A 12,829-nucleotide genomic window follows, 5' to 3' on the forward strand; every position below is an offset into this window, starting at 1 on the left:
TGATATATTAGGCTGTGCTGTGCCTTTCCAGTCTTTATTTGGTGTTTTTAACAAGCTTTATTTGGCATATTTAATATTTCCAGATCTTTCTTTGGTTTGGTGAGGACATCTGCATCTCCATTTTATGTCTATCTAGATGAGCCAAAGAATAGAAGCTCCTTATTAGAAGGACCTTCTTGGTCTTGTTCAAATCTATATCTCTACATCCCAGAAGAGCACTTTGGAGTAAGGAGAGTATTCAGTACCATCCCCTGAATAATAAAATACATTCAATGCTTCAACTACCTGTAGGTGGGGTGAAGGGGATCCTGGAGAATTTCTTCATCAAAGTTTTCAGTATTGAGATTTCAGAGAGAGTTTTATGGTATCCTAGAGTATCCAAGTTGGGTAGACCAAATGGGATAACCTTCTCATCATAATAATGGCTCACATGGTTCCCATAGGGTCACTGAGCCCAAGACAAGATACGTCAGAGGTTATTTAGAACAAACCTTACTATTTTTGATTCTTGATTTCTGTCTTTAATCTCCATCAATCAATTGTCTGATATATGGCCATTCCTGTGGCAGAGGAATCATTTTGCCAAAAGTTATGTCATGTCAGACAATCTTTTCTTATGCTAAGGTGAAATATGTTCCCCATACGATTTACTTTGTTGTCCTTTTGGTGACTCTTGGAATCATTAAAAAAAAAGTGACTGACCTCTTTATAGTGCAATAGTCCTTCAAATATTTGAACTCAAGGAAATTATTATTAGCTGCCCTAACTTACAGTTTTGTATTTCTTGAATCACACACTTGCCTTAGCTTTTGTGTGGAAATAAATCCTTATTTTTTTCCATTCCTAATAATCATAATTTCTGCTAAAGGAAGTTATTAATGGTAACATTCCGATGATAGTGTTTCTCACACTTGGATCAAGTTTCCTGTTATGAGTGAATTTTTTTGCCTCATCCATTTTTCTTCTGTAGTTGATAATACTTCTTATTATGTTTTATTATGTCTCTCTTATGGTTTTACCACAAATATTTTTTACTTGCTTAAAAATCATCATGTAATCCTGCCAATACTCTGCACTTTACTGGAGCCTTCTTCTCTTGACCTTGTCTTACTAAGCCAGGTTGTGGGGCTTCTATGCAGCTGCCATATTGAGGCTACTTTTTGCTGTCTTCCTGTTTGCCATACTCTGTTTTTCTTTTCTGCGTTAAACTGAACTCACCAGTAATGTCCTAAAAAAGGATTCCAATGAGCTAAGTTATCATGAACACATTATTGTGTTGCTATATTTTATTGATAATTTGACAAGACATAGGACTCTAGGTGAATGTCTTTTTTCTCTCAGGATTTGAAGGGAAGCTGCATCACATCTGGCTGCTATCTGTGCTATTGAATAGTCAAATGCTGTTCCCCTTAGTTACTTGGTATATGGCCTTATTTTTCCTCTTCTCTGTAATCTTATAGGCTTTTTTTCCTTTAAATCTCTGGTGTTCTAATATTTCAGCATGATATCCTCTGATGTGGGCATTTATTTTTTATTTGTTTTGCCTGGTGGATCTCTTCAACAATATACATTATCTCAGTTAATCCTCAAAATGAAAGTGGCTGTTATCATCTTCATCTTTCAGATGGGGAAAGGGAATTTTGAGTAAGCTGTGAGATGTCTCCAGGACCACACAGCAGAAATAGCAGAATGAATTCTGAAACCTGAACTTTAACTACACATCTACCTACTCTTCCCTCATACCATTCCTTCTGGCCAAGTTTTTGTCCCCCCTACTCTGACCTCCAATCGTGGGGTTTTCCTTATTTGCTTATAATTTCTGTGAACCATTTATTGTAACCACTATGTAATTCTGAGTCAGTAAAAATGAAAAGCCTTCTCTAATTTGACCAAATAGTTCTGGATGCCGACTATGCCATTAGTTGCATTATTAATTGCTCTCAACTTGATGTCATCTCCAAACCTGATAAATAAGGCATAATTCCCTTTCGATAAGAATTTTCCCTCCAATGACCATAAACCTGTCACTTTGGGATACTTTTGGTAAGATAATGTTAGAATAGCCTGTGTGGCTTAAAAACATGGGTCTTGGATTCAGACAGCCCCAAGTTGAGAAAGCAAACATAAAATGATTTCTTAACCTTTGAGAGATTCCTGATACGGAAAATTTATATGAAAACAAATTGATATAAGAAATGTAACAGGACTATTTAAGAAGTGGCTATTTAGAGTTTTGAAGGCAACTTCTGAGGTAGTTGGTAAGTATTCATAAAGGATATAAAATATAATTATGGTATATTTTGCATAGTATGGAGCAGAAAACAATCTTTCCCTCAAAATACTTGGAATACTGTGGAATGCAAAATATACATACACATTATTATTTTTTTTTAAGATTTTATTTATTTATTTATTCATGAAAGACACAGAGAGAGAGAGAGAGAGAGAGAGGCAGAGACACAGGCAGAAGGAGAAGCAGGCTCCATGCAGGAAACCCAACGTAGGACTCGATCCCGGGACTCAGGGATCACGCCCTGGGCTGAAGGTGGGTGCTAAACCACTGAGCCACCCAGGGATCCCTACATACACATTATTATATTAGTTATAATAATCCTCTTATAAAGGGATTAGATTTAATTTCTTTTTAGTTAAAGAATAGCATCTGTAATGTACTGAGCAGATGTCAATAATAACTTTCATTAGAGATAATTTATTTTAAGGAATTTTCAAGCTATATGAGATTAGAATATTTAACTCTTGGCTAACTATCAGGACTCATATTTGAGTTAAGGAAACTCATCTGAAGAAAAAAAAAAGGAAACTCATCTGTGTATATGTGTGAGGAGGTACGGTAAGTCTCATTCTGGATAGCATTGTATGTTTGATCTCACCTCACAGTGGTGTCACTGTGGCTTTAGGTAATTCTTGCATATTATCTCAGTGATGGGTTCTCATAATCTAAAATACATATGTGAGATGGTTATTTAGAACATTATTGATTTTGTGTGTGTGTGTTTGGAGAGAGAAAGTGACATTGATTTTTTTTTTCCCTGAAATATCTAGTTTCTACCTTACTGAGGAAGTTGTATTTGAAACATCATGTGATTCTTTCATTTTGATGTTAGATCCATGTGTTTGGATAATGTCTTGAGAGTTGGATCCGAACAAACAACTATGAAAATATTGGTTTAATAAATCTCTTATCAATTAATTAATGCTGGGTAATAATAAGAGGCTCCTGTTTGCTTAGAAGAGACTGGATAACTTTAAGTGGAGTCCAAGGAAAATTTATCACTGAGATTGCTATTGCTGATATTTATTAAAGAAACCAAGGCTAAGAGTCCAGTGGTCTCCATTGCCATTTGTTGATTGTCTTAACAATCATGCTTCTATAAATGTTCATAGTCCACTAAGTTTTCACCCTAGAAGTAATGGTAGCATTTTATTTTGGGGCAGAGACCTTTTCTTTCTTATCAGTTCGTCTTGACTAGATCTGTATTAACTGTGGATACATTAAACACCACAGGCAGAGGTGTGGGAGAAGCCCAATGCAGCCACTGATTCAGCACACCTGTTGTATATAACTTCCCCAATTAGTCAAACCTGCTCTATTGAGAACTACAGTTAGCTAATAAATTTGGTTTCCAAAAACTTTAAGAGAATCTGTCTCGGCAGAATAATAGTTGCTATCCCTTTTCTTATTTTTAATAATGATTCTCATTGCTGCCCATCTGCAGTTTATGTCTTGAGAGCGATCCAATTGGTGATAGTGTTGATTGGGTCCTAAGAGCCATGTATTCATGAACCTGAAATGAAGAAGAGCAGCCATCTGACAAAATGGTTCCTTGTTTTGTAAACATCAAAATAAAGCTTAAGCTAACTTAATGGTTTTCTGCTTACATATATGTAGTATTGCTTCTCATAATACAATCTGGAGGATTTTCACATATTCAAATAAAAAAAATTGCCGAAAGGTGAAGGGGAAACACTAATTATAGGGGCACAAAGTGAAGACAAAACAAACATCAAAGAAATGTTCATTCCAGGTTGAACTTGCAGCAGCAACTAAGAACTTAAACATATCTGAGAGCATTGCATGACAATTAAACCACTGTCACAGTGTGAGTTCTGATGTGAAACAACAAAGACTAACCCAATGAAAGGAAAATAAATCTATTTTTCTCTCTTTCTCCATCTATGTGTGTGTGTGTGTGTATTTACATATATGTATATACACAATATGTACAAATATTTCTATTTGTTACATATATTTGAAAATCTCTATATCCACAAAGAAAAGTCACAATCACTGTAAGGTTTAAAAACAGTAATCCCATGAAGTGAGAAATAAAATCTGTTCCATCTTCCTCCTACATGGCTTTTAAGCTTTCAGTTTGCAGGAAGTAACCTAGAAGCATTTAGATCAGGCAGTCTTTTATGCTTAGAAAGGCAAGCTCTGTGATGATATTGATTGATTTCAAGGGCATATTAGAGATGAAGCCAAGCCTCTGGAGAGAGGTTGCCATCACCTTGGCCTTGGGTCAGCGTTAGACCACTGACCTTTGAACCTAAAGACCTATCTACCAGATTCTGATATCTTCCATGCCACCCGAGCAAGTCAGCAGGGGACACACGTCGATGTGGCTCTTGCCAAATCAGAATTGACTGGCCAGTAGGAAGCCTGCGAGCAGCGGGAAATGTGGGTTAAAGTATGTCAATAATGTTTCAGAAGAACGATTTCTCCTAAGAATTGTAGCTGTTGGAATGTTTTGACATTTATTCGGTAGAGAAATGTAGCATGTTTTGTGAAGCACTTCAAGAGAGCTGCTGCTAACTGCTGTGGTATATTGATCTTTCTGTTAAATTGCATGGGCACACTTGGGAGATCATTGAGATTCAGGCAACAGGACAGAAAGGACCGGCTGCACCCGATGGTCACTAATGGTAATTGGTTTCGATCCTTGCACTTGAAGAAGCCATGATTTACTTGGTTCACTGATGAATTGTAGACACTAAATATTTTGAAAAGAAAAAAATACATTTTTTTTAACATTTGCAAGGCAGCACCTCCATTCTTGAATGTCTCATACATAATAAATTTGGCAATGTGGAAAATATACCAAGTTATATTGTTGAAAGTTCTAATTTTCTTGCTGCTGTTGCTACTCTATAAGTATACTATTTGTTTATTGGTTTGTTTCTCAACTTGCTCAAAGATGAATTTAAGGTAGTCTACTCTCTTTATGTGTTTTCACTTAAACTTTATTTTATAATTATAAATGAAATCTATCCTCCTTGTGATGGGAAAAGAAAGAGGACATAAGGGCATAAAGTAGAAACCACGTGACCTTTCCTTCATTTAGTCATGTACTTTCCCTCAGATTTTTTTATACTACAGAATTTTTTAACTTACTATAACACAAATGCTTTCACACATATACCAATAATTCATTATTTGAGTGATTACATGGTAAATAATAGTACGGTACTCATTTTCGACCAGTAGTTAGACTACTGCTAGGTATTTCATTTCAATTCTTTTGCTAGTTCAAAAATTCTGCAATATATTTCATAATGCATGTGTGTGTACTGTATATATAATCCATGTATTATATATATAACAGAATTGTTAGAGCTAGCAAAAAGAATTTTAAGATTACCCACGTATTCTAATATTCTGAGAACTGGTGCTGGTTTATCCTAAGTACATTCCCAAAAATGTAGTCATTTTAATCTTTTTTTTTTCATTTTAATCTTAATAAATATCACCACATTTTACTTTAAATAATTGTACCATTTTATATTTTTAGACCATTCTTTATTTTTTCCTATCCATGTTTATGATCCTAAGATAATACTAACTAAAATGACTTGAAAGGCTTCATTAATACTAATATAATTTGGGAATTCAAATATTAAATAAACATTAAAATTAATTGGAGAAAGAATGGAATCATAGCCTTTATAAATCAACGAAAGATCTTAAATTTCATTCATATTACATTATTCAGTTGACTTGCAATATCTTTCACATTCGTATTATGGGTTTCATAATAATTCTGTATAGGAAAAAAGTCCCCTATCATCTAAAGTACAGGTGAACTTTGATTTAGGGTCTATTTCTTTAACCCACAGTTGAATGAGAAAGAGATCTTCCTGATTAAAAGCATAGAAGAAGAAAGAGAACTGCCATTGGCTATTAGAATCAAAGACATTCTGCAATCTTGTGTTACATGGGAAACTCCACATATATTTCAATGAACCACATTCATGAGGAATACGTAGTCCTTAGTGGTCTCCATTGTGTTAAAATGTAAAATGTTCACTAGAGCCCCTTGGGAGGCTTTTGACCATGAAGGTAAATAACACCATCATTTCTTTGGAATCTCATTTTCTATTTCTGGTTAAAGATAATGTTCACCAGAGCCATCAGCAGGAACCACTGGAGACAGACTCTGTAACCACTGCCATTAGGGTACTGGCAATGAACTGGCCTTACAGATTCCTGACAAGTATTCCAATCTTCTTTTCTGGAGGGATCAGCACTAGTGGAGATAAGATTTTCCTTTCTGTCCATCCCATTCACAGGATCACATCCAACCTCAACAATAAATGTGCTAATTAATGCTAATTGCTCTAATGGGCACTAGTCTAGCAGGACCTAGCAGATACCACCAATTCACTCTGAGAGGATAAATTTTGTTGTAGGCTAGGAGTGCATGGGTTTCAGCAGTTTATTTCAAAGTCATAGAAAAATATACTTCCAAACTTCTCATAATTTCTAATGCTTGTTTCTTTGTGTTTTGAAAGAATGCTTAAAATAAAATAGTTTCTGCTTGATTTTCTAATTTCACCAATGGGGAAAAGTAGTTATCTCCCATGGCAATGGATTTGTGCAAAAGCAGTGTGAGACCAATTATGATGCTAGATTCAATTCCAAGTTTCCTCTGTTCCTAATATTTCACATTCAGTTCTTTCCAGCAATTTTCATATTCCCTGATATCTTCCACAGAATTATGTGTGCGTATTCCCCCTGTCGCTGGAGGTTTCCCAGCCTGTAGCTTACAGGTGATTTCTGAATCTTAGATACATAGAGAGAGACAGACACACATAGACACAGATATAATATACAGTTGACCCTTGAACAACACAGGTTTGAACTGCATGCGGGTCCACTTATATGGAGATATTTTCCGTAAACTCATTAGAGTACTATGACCATATTTTCCCTTCTTATAATGTTCTTAATCACTTTTGTGGATAAAGCTTCCTTTTTTTTTTTTTTTTAAAAAAAAGCTTCCTTTTTTTATAAAGCTTACTTTGTTGTAAGAATACAGTATATCATACACAAAGCATGCAAAATATTCATTAACCAACTGTTTATGTTATTGGTAAGACTTCTAATCAACAGTAGGCATTCATAGCTAAGTTTTGGGAGAGTCAAATGTTATACACAGATTTTTGACTGTGCAGGGATTCAGTGGTCCTAACTCCTGCCTTGTTCAAGGGTCAGCTGTAGATAGAGGTAGAGGTAGATCTAGCAGCTTGGGTAAGTGGTTGCCCTAACCCATGAAATAGAATCATGACCAGGTTCCTGGCCCTGCAGCTGAAGCTCCTAGCCTGAATCACATTCTATAAAGAGTTTGAAGGTTTCCCAAAGCTTAAGGATATTACCCACAAATCCTTCTTATTCCTATCATCATCATATTATAATTTTGAGTCTTTTTGCCTTTCCATATATACTTTAGAATCAGTTTTTTTTATTTCCACGCAGTAACTTGCTGAGATTTTGATTGGGATTCTGTTGAATCTATACATCAACTTGGGAAGAACTGACATTAACTTAACAATATTGAATCTGCATATACATGAACATGGAATATTTTTCCATTTATTTAGATCTTTGATTTCTTTCAACATCATCATATTCTACAATTGGCTCAGAAATGCTGTCTTGTGTGTGTGGAGAGTCCTTGAAAAAGCAGAAGTAACCATATTAACCAAAGAAATAGCTCTCAAATAAAATAGAAGCTATTTGTAGGAAAGAAATTGTTAAATTCTTTAAATTCACAATGAATATTCAGGGACCTGGTCAAAATTACACAGACATTCTCAGCACAGTACAATAGAAGTATTTTCTGTTATACAATTTAATAGGTCCACTATATAAGAATGTGAGTTTTTTAAAAAATTATTTAAATGATAAATATTTTTCTCACACTTCAAAGAATCATTCCTTCTCTAAGATGGATTGTGAACTACAGTTAGTTGGTGCTTTTCCAATTTAGACCTTTTTGTGTCAAAAGATGAGGGTGGTCAGTAGAGCCAGTATATGGATATGCTATTACACACACTTATGGCAATGTGATCTCTTGGAGAATTTGGTGAACCATGGTGGTGCTAAATTAAGGAAAGTGAATCAGTTCCTCCCAATTTCTTTTTGACTCTTTTAAAAACTTTCCTCTAAGATTAAAGATGCCATTTTTATAATGTTGAAACATTGGATCAAAACATGATATGATATAAGAAAAAATGTTAGGAGAAATAAAAATGGATTGATTATAATTTTAATGATGATGCATCCTTTTCAGCACCATTGATGTGGTCCCTAGCTCCATAGCATTTACAATTGATTACACACAGCTCCAACTTTTGAAATATTTACAAACGTTAGATAACAACAACCCCAGGAGATAATGTGGAAAGCAGAAAGCACACAGAAGATAGCCCAGGGCAATCACTGATTAGGTCAGATCTATGTGGTCTGTAGGCTTTACTGGAAATCCTTTGCTAAAATGTCTTCACACATGGTTTTGGGCTTTGGGATGAAGGAACTGCTCACCAAAGGAAGGTAAGGATTATTTGTTGCCATCAGAAACAGGAAATCCAATATTAAATGATACAAAGGTTATTATCTATCACACATGGAATTTACCAGAGCTGTTTGGCAGTTCTCATAGCAACAGATCCCATCTTTAGCTGCTCCAAGCTATGTTTCAGATAAAAGTTCATGTGATCACTTTAAAGGACTGTGTACTGCTAATCAAGAAATTTTGCTCCAGGCACCTTGTTTGTTTTTTACTTCAGGCTATTCAGCACAATCCAGAAAAGGCTGAATCCCATGGGTCTGCAGCTGAGCATGCTTCCATGGGCTTATGCATTTGTGTCAATAAGAGGCAGCAAGTGAGTCTGGGAGTTGATGTGGCTGTAGCCAACTATTGGTTAGAAAACCAATGGATAGAGAAAGATTTTACCCACTTACCAAACTAGATATTTGAATGTTGTTTCTGATATCATGTTAATGCATATACATATTCTGTACTCAAGTTCTCTGTTGGCTTATCTGTTTCTGGTATCTGATGAGAACAATTTCTCCAATGCAACACTGAGGGGGAAATAAAAACTTCAGTTGCTCCAATATTGGTAGATCTTCTAACCCAGAATTCTGCTCAAGTAATTAGGTCCAACAAGCTCTCAAGATTGCTATTATGAAAAATTCTTACAAATTTCCAACAATAATTAATGTGTTATTTTAAGCATCTCTATTTGTCCAGTACTGTGTGACATTCTTTATATTTATGTTGTTATTGAGGGAAGCATAATTTGCATTTTACTTAGGAGTGAACTGAGAACATCTAGATAGTAAGTAGTGAAACTCTGGATTCAAATATACACAATGCAAAATCAGTATCCCGTGTTAAGATGTGATTTATTTATTCACCAACAAATATTTATTGAGTGTGAACCATATGCTTGGTCCTGAGGATACAGTTATATCTTCATCTAAATAGAGCTTATATTCTAGAAGGGTAACAATGATTGTCAATCCCACTCTACAGGCACCTATTGAGACAATCAGGTCCTTGGAGTTGGAAAGCAGCCCCATCTGCACTCAGCTCAATGTCAACAAATCCACTCTGCCACCAGAAGACTTTTTCAGGCCACCAGCTCTCTCTCTCTTACCCAACTCCACCATTCTCAGGGTACATGTCAGTGAAGTGACTCTTTTCACAGTCCTGAATTGCATGGGATCTTTGAAGCTCCCCACAGGCCTACACACCCATTTGCTATGTCTACTTTAAGTCCCACAGAGAGAAGGTAATGTTTTTGACACAGGGTTGACTACCCTCACAGGCCACCAAATGGGAAATAGTCACAGCATTCTAGCTTCTGCATTGGGATTCTGTGATCCAGTATCATGGTCCCAACTTTGGGGAGAGGTTCGGGTATAAGGTTCCTTTTCTGAAATCCCACAACACCTTTTTTCTCTCTGCTACTTCCTCTCCCAGCCCAGTCAATCTAATCCTATTGCTGACAGAACTGTGGATGATTTCGACCTAAGTTTTGTTTAGGGACTAGATTGTTTACTAATCTAATCTTGTTTTTTTGTTTTTGTTTTTGTTTTGTTCTGAGCCAAGAGACTACAAAATTGAAATATTAGAAATATGTTCTGGTAGTCATATAATGTATTCCATATCTCTTCCTGGCATGTTGCATATTTGTATACAGCAGTACAATTTTCTTTCTAAAAAGTTTTGGGAGATCCCTGGGTGGCGCAGCGGTTTAGCGCCTGCCTTTGGCCAAGGGCGCGATCCTGGAGACCCGGGATCGAATCCCACGTCGGGCTCCCGGTGCATGGAGCCTGCTTCTCCCTTTGCCTGTGTTTCTGCCTCTCTCTCTCTCTCTATGTGACTATCAAAAATAAAACAAAAATTTTAAAAACTTTAAAAAGTTTTGGAATCTAGTGTATGGCCTTACTTAAAAGATTGTTGCATTCTTTTATTTTTTTATACTACTTTTAAATGGATTTTCTTTGTTGTATTTAATATTCATGGTTATATTTGGAATCTCACCATTTATACTGAGGGCTGATACACCATTGACACCCAGATAGGAACCGATGTATTAGTATAAACATTTACATATCTTCGTATTTTTACGTAAAGCAAAAAATGTATTTCATCTGCAAGCTTCTTAAGGAAGAGTATTATTAGAATTATTTTAAAGAGAAAAGCCTTCTAGAGAGAATTCTAATAACACGTATCGCAGGGCTACATTACCTACTTCTATGATCATCAAACTTTTCAAATGTAGGAGTTTGGTTCCACTATATCTTATCAAAATGCTGCAAAATCTCTGTTCAAAATTATTGCTTAGGGCAGCCCTGGTGACTCAGCGGGTTTGGCGCAGCCTCCAGCCCAGGGAGTGGTCCTGGAGACCCGGGATCGAGTCCCACGTCGGGCTCCTGGCATGGAGCCTGCTTCTCCCTCTGCCTGTGTCTCTGCCTCTTTCTCTTTCTCTGTGTCTCTATGAATAAATAAATAAAATGTTTAAAAAAATTTATTGCTTAGAGTTAACAAATGTAATTTGTGCTGTTGTCATTTAAGTCTGTATATCTTCCTTATCCATTAGTCATAAAAAAAGTTATCCTTGACACTGCAATAAAATTTTTTCCATTAATCTTAATGTCATAGAATATTTTCAAATATACGTATAGATTCTGTTACATGAGTCTGTTTACTTCTACTTTTGTTTACTTATTAAAGCTACATAATGCCTTCAAGATCAAAGATTATCATAGTTCAAAGATGTCTTGGGAAGTTTAATACCAAAACTAAAGTTGTTTTTTTTTTTTAATTTTTTACTTAACTTTAATTTAGATAACATGTACTGTTTATTAAATTCAGGGTAGAATCTAGTGATTCGTTAGTTTTAGATAACACCCCGTGCTCATTACATCAAGTGCCCTTTTAGTGCCCATCACACAAATACCCCAACCCCCACCCACAGTCCCCTCCAGCACCCTCAGTTTGTTTTCTATATTTAAGGGTCTCTTAATGGTTTGCCTCCCTTTCTGTTTTCTTTCTTTCATCTTTCTTTCTTTCTTTCTTTCTTTCTTTCTTTCTTTCTTTCTTCTTCTTTCTTTTTTATTTCCTTCCTCTTTCTTCTTTCTAATAAAGTATGTATTGTATTATAATATAGTCTAAAACTAACAACTTAGTTAAGGTTAGGATCTTAATTGTTCTCATTTGAAAAATAAGATTGTTAGGTTTAGATGTCTTCAAGGACTGAAGTTGTAACATTCTTTGTCACTATTATCTGCAGCCACTATGTTTGGGAGTGGTTACATAGCAATAGATAAATTACAGGACCTGGTAATACAACCCAGGAATATGGGGGAGTTTATGACTTAACCAAAGAGACAGTAAAATGCAAACATCCTTCAGATAAATTCCTGACTTTATCTGCACACTGAACTGATCTACCTGTACAGTTGTTCATAGATACTTATACTGATTTGACTTTTCTCTAAAGGAAAAAAAGATACTCTTTTAAAATTATTTTAGGGCAACCCGGGTGGCTCAGCTGTTTAGCACCACCACCTTCAGCCCAGGGCCTGATCCGGGAGACCCGGAATCGAGTCCCCAGTCGGGCTCCCTGCATGGAGTTTGCTTCTCCCTCTGCCTGTGTCTCTGCCTCTCTCTCTCTCTCTCTCTGTGTCTCTCATGAATAAATAAATAAAATCTTTAAAATGAAATAAATAAATAAGTAAATAAATAAATAAATAAATAGAATTATTTTAAACATTCTAGGATACCTGATAAATACCATCCTTAAAAACCTAAACATATAAAGTAATCACTAGTATACACATTAGCCCTGGGGAGAAAATAAATATGGGTGGGGAAGTGATGCTTTCCACATGCTATGATAAGATGTTCCAATTAAACATTCTCAGATGATTATGAATCTTGTTTGTTTTTAAGGTATAGCACACTGAGCATTATCTTTCCTCTAATTAAAATATTTTTAAGACTGTGATATATTT

The sequence above is a fragment of the Canis aureus genome, chromosome 11 (assembly GCF_053574225.1).
Source record: "Canis aureus isolate CA01 chromosome 11, VMU_Caureus_v.1.0, whole genome shotgun sequence".
Taxonomy (NCBI): domain Eukaryota; kingdom Metazoa; phylum Chordata; class Mammalia; order Carnivora; family Canidae; genus Canis; species Canis aureus.